Here is a 5,000-nt window from a genome sequence, read left to right on the forward strand (position 1 = left end):
CAATTCTGAAAACGAGTGCATTGATGCACAACAGCGGCCTGGCGCTAAAACCTATAAATATGTATATATATATGTATGTTTATTGCGGTAACTTTCTCTTTGTCTGTCTGTCTATCCCATTTATCTGCTTTTGTTAGTCTCTATGTATTTACTTTCCGCCTCTGTCTACCTCTTTATCTGTTTTCGTCACTCTTTTCTCTTTATCTCTCTCTCTCTCTCTCTCTCTCTCTCTCTCTCTCTCTCTCTCTCTCTCGTTTTATATCTCTTTATAAGTATATGTCTCTCTGTCTCTGTCTCTCTCTATCTGTCTATCTCTGTTTATGTATCTTGGCCTCTCTCTCTCTGTCTCTCTTTCTCCCTTATTACTTATTTTCTCTCTTATTACTGATCTTATGTGAAAAAAAAACTGTGAATGAATAAATCAGTGATTACATGAATGAAAAAATATATAATGTGTACAATTAGGAAGCACATTGAGTGTAGTAGTATACCGTATTTTCTTACGTGAAAAAGAAAATATTTATAGACCCATACCTTATATGATAGGTACATGTTGATACTTAAATGATACGTATATGTTGATATTGAATGATAAGTATGTGTTGATATTCAAACGATATATGGTTATATTTATATGATAGATATATGTTGATATTCAAATGGTGAGTGTAAATTGAATCTCTCTATGCAGTATGATATAGCACTGTGCAATTGCGTAAAATATATATATATATATATATATATATATATATATATATATATATATTTTTACAGCCAGACCATATAACGATAATAATATATGTTTCGATTCCATACCAAACTGTCACGAATTTCAATCTCTCTGACACACACAAAAAAAAAAAAAAAAAAAAAAAAAAAAAAATCTTACACCTACAAGAAGCCACAAAACTCGCATAGGGAAAAACCCAAATTGCCAGCCTCCCCTCCACCCCACCCTCAACTATGGAACACGACACGATGTCAATTAGCGTTAACAAATAGATCGCGTCAGGTGACCTCGCAATTGCTAAGATCTCGATGGCTTTTTCTGCAGAGTCTCAAGAGAAGGAGAGACAAGGGGTTGGTATGAAAGGATTTTTTTTAAGTGTTTGTTGCTTATGGTGGTTGTGGTGACGCTGTTGATGTTTGTCACTATCGCTATTGTGGTTATGCTATTGGTGTTGTTATGATTGTGTTGTTAATATTGTTTGTTATGATTATGTTATTAGTAGTGTTTATTATGATTATATTATTAGTAGTGTTTATCATGATTATGTTATTAGTAGTGTTTATTATGATTATATTATTAGTAGTGTTTATTATGGTTATGTTATTAGTATTGTTTGTCATGTTGTTATAACTGTTGTTGTTATTACTGTGCTATGACTACTGTTGTTATTACTAGGGACATTGTGTTATCAGTATTTATCTCTAATTCATATCATCTTTATTGTGATTATCCTCCGCATTATCATCATTATCTTTTATTTCTTTTTTATCGGCCTCCTTATCCTCCTCATTATCATCATTATTTTTTTCTTATTTTCCTTCATCGGCCTCTTTATCCTCCTCATCATCATCATTATTTTTTTCTTCATTTTCTTCATCGGCCTCTTCATCCTCCTCATTATCATCATTTTTTTATTTCTCTTTCTTCATCGGCCTCTTTACCCTCCTCCTCTTCATCATTATTTTTTTCTTCTTTTTCTTCATCATCCTCTTTATCTTCATCATCATCATTATTTTTTTCTTCTTTTTCTTCATCGACTTCCTCTTCATCCTCCTTCCCTTCACCCTCATTTTTCAAAAAATAAGCGATGATATAAAACAATTTAATAACTATGAAAGAACCCGATATTCAATGAAAACTTAATTAATAATTAAATTAATAAGGACAATATAGTGAATAGTGTTGTTGATCATCATAGATCGGAATAAATATCAAATGTTGAAATTTGCAATGTGGTTGTGCAATATCATATTTTCGTTATCATGGCAACGTTTCAAAGTTTCATGATTAAAAAAAATATAAAAAATATGTTTCCAGGACTTATGAGAAACCTACACGCATTTTGCTAAGTGTTGCAACCGATATTTGCAACAGATAGATAAATAGTGACTCTACTGAAAAAAAATAAAACTACTATACTATAATACGATATTATTAGCTATGATATATTTTACTATATACCGATATACTGTGATCCATGGTAAGCTTATACTGCACCTAAAGTTCATACAAACTAATTATAATTAATAAGATGACTGATAAGGATTCCTGCTCATTAATTACGATACTACTAATTGTGTTGTTATCATCCTCTGAAAATATTCTGGTGTAATTAATAGCCGTATTCTAAGTCCCTAACCTAAGCGCGCCGTGTACATGACATGAACATGCCGCGATTCTTTTTCTAGAAGCGCGGGTTCGTGGCAAAAGCGTGGCAAAAGCGTGGAAACTCCCAGCCGTATTCTAAGTCCCTAAGCGCGCCGTGTACATGACATGAACATGCCGCGATTCTTATTCTAGAAGCGCGGGTTCGTGGCAAAAGCGTGGAAAGTATTGGAACAATCGTGGAAACTCCGTGACAAGGGGTTAGGCTTGTCACGATAGTTACACGGGTGAAAAAATTATATCTTTACTGTACCTTTTCTTACCAATACTTCATATGAGCATACTACGTTTGGAAAATAATATCTATATTGGATATATTAGCCATCATTGTCCTAAACTTGGATTACAAACCCTTTTAGGAAAACATGGATTCTCTGCTGATTTTAAGTTTGTTTACCTTTTGGCGGACTTTTCGAAGAAGAGTGAAGTTAAATGAATGGTAAAAGTAGTCAGGAACGTAAAGTTAAAGTATATAATTATATTAAATATGTATACATTAAATCCATATGTATGATATATGAAAGATACGCATATATGTACAGTATATAGAGACAAAATAAGGAAGATCTATTCATAAACACACGATCCCTCACATCCCGTTTGTTTTGATCGAGCTTAGAGTGAATTACCAACGGCGCGTTCGTGAAATGGTTGTCAATTCTTTTACTAGGAACAAGTACAACGACTGATTCATACCAAAATTGTACTATCTTTTGTTAGTGCTACGTATGATTTTAGTTTCTCCTATGAATTTGTCGTTTAGACAGTGCCATTCATCTGAAACATGTTAACTTTGGAGCGGTTGGTAAACCTAAAGCAGCTGACAGAAACGTGCCACGCTTTTGCGTCCTAGATTACCGCATTCGTGACATGAACACGACATGGCTGTAAAAACGATAATTACGATGTATATTGTAAATAATCCGAAAAAATAACTGCAGATGTAGACACGGGGAAAGACACACCGATATACGGGTATGTAAATAATCAAAGACAGAAAAGACATTGTAAAACAGAAAAGGAAAAAAAGATAAATAGGTACAAAAGAAGTGAAGGGAGACACAGAGAGAGAAGGAGAAACAGAGGGGAAGAGAAAGAGACATACAGAGAGACAGGGGACATTAGGAAACGTAAAAAAAAATAGAGAGATAAAGCAAGAGAGAGCGAAAGCGAGAACGAGAGAGAGAGAGAGCGAGATAGAGAGAGAGCGAAAGCGAGAGCGAAAGCGAGAGTGAGATCGAGAGAGAGAGACAGAGAAAGAAAGAAAGAAGACACACAAAACCCCCCAAAAGAAAAGGCGTAAAACAAGAAAAACAAAAACAAAACAAAAAAACAAAGAGAAAGTCCCACTCAAAACCAAAACGTCTCTCCCAATATTCGCGCGGTGCCATCGAGCCAGCGTTTGTTTACATTTGCGACTCTTCATCGAGCTCGCCAATATCGACTAGAACGGAGCCTATATTCTGCGCACACTGATGTCCGACAAATTGCTCACTGTTTTCCCCATCAAGCAGTCATCGCGGTTGTAAACAGAAGGATAGATGGGTCTACGGTGGTCGTTGTTGTTAAAGTCGTCTGGGTTATGTTGATTATTCTAGGAATTGCTATTTGTTATTGCATGGAGAAGATGTTGAGGAGAGGATATCTGGTCTATTTTTGGTTGGGTGAATGAAGGAAATGTGTGATGTTTTGTGTTTGTGTGTGTATTGTGTTTGTGTGTGTGTGTTTCTGTGTTTGTGTGTGTGTGTGTGCGTGTATGTGTGTATGCGTGTATGTGTGTATGTGTGTGTGTGCAGAGAGAGATAAAGAGAGAGAGAGAGAGAGATAAAGCGAATAATAGAGAACGAGAGAGAGCAAAAATATGAATATTCATAACCACAAACGGAATGAGGAATATCTGAAAACGGAAAGAGCTTCTATAAATATTTCCTTTTAGCACACGTACACATGAATAAGACCACATGTCGTTAAGTCATATAAACAAAGACCATACCAAGAATTTCCAAAGTCTATGAACAGGACAGCAATCTGTGTTCATTTCACATAAAGCAGCAACGATATATGTTTATATCATTCAAATTATTCAAACATGACTCATTTTCGTGTCCTTTAAGACCAAAGTGACAGAACCTCCCACACTCTGAACTGCGTGTTATTCAAACATGACTTGGGAAGTTTATAAATATATATGAGGAGTCTCCACATGGGTTAGTGCCAGCTTATCGCAGTCGGCACTCACCTATTGACAGGAAAGGATGTATTTCAACAGATGTAAGTTCTTTACCATTCGTATCTGAACGTTTTTTAATGGTTATTGTCTGTATTAATTGCTCAATGAAATCACAAAACCTACACTAGTTAACCAGTAGTTCTCTCGAAATGTAAACGAAGATGAAAAACGTTTTCTTAGATGTGGCGATTTTGTTGGCTGTTCTCCTCATGGTTACCTTGGTTTCCATGGCTCCTAAGGCTGAGCCAATAGGATTCCATCACTACCAGTACAGCAGAAAGACAAAAGAAGTGACGGGGGCGCAGTAGGTCGAGTAAGTAGGTGTTTACTTCACTTGGTTTCTCGCTCTGTGTGTCTGTGTATATATATATAAGT

At 35.5% G+C, this 5,000-nt stretch overlaps 1 long non-coding RNA gene across 1 annotated transcript in view; it reads left to right on the top strand.

The window, feature by feature from the left end:
* Positions 1 to 4,426: 4,426 nt before the first annotated feature.
* LOC122250628 (uncharacterized) overlaps positions 4,427 to 5,000 on the top strand; it is a 985-nt gene continuing 411 nt past the window's right edge. Inside the window, exons 1-2 of the long non-coding RNA XR_006222957.2 lie at positions 4,427 to 4,666; positions 4,806 to 4,938. This is a non-coding gene — a long non-coding RNA (uncharacterized LOC122250628). The remainder of the gene's footprint in view (positions 4,667 to 4,805; positions 4,939 to 5,000) is intronic.

This window comes from Penaeus japonicus, unplaced genomic scaffold, assembly GCF_977035675.1.
Source record: "Penaeus japonicus unplaced genomic scaffold, GWHDUDI00000001_assembly GWHDUDI00000040, whole genome shotgun sequence".
Lineage (NCBI taxonomy): Eukaryota > Metazoa > Arthropoda > Malacostraca > Decapoda > Penaeidae > Penaeus > Penaeus japonicus.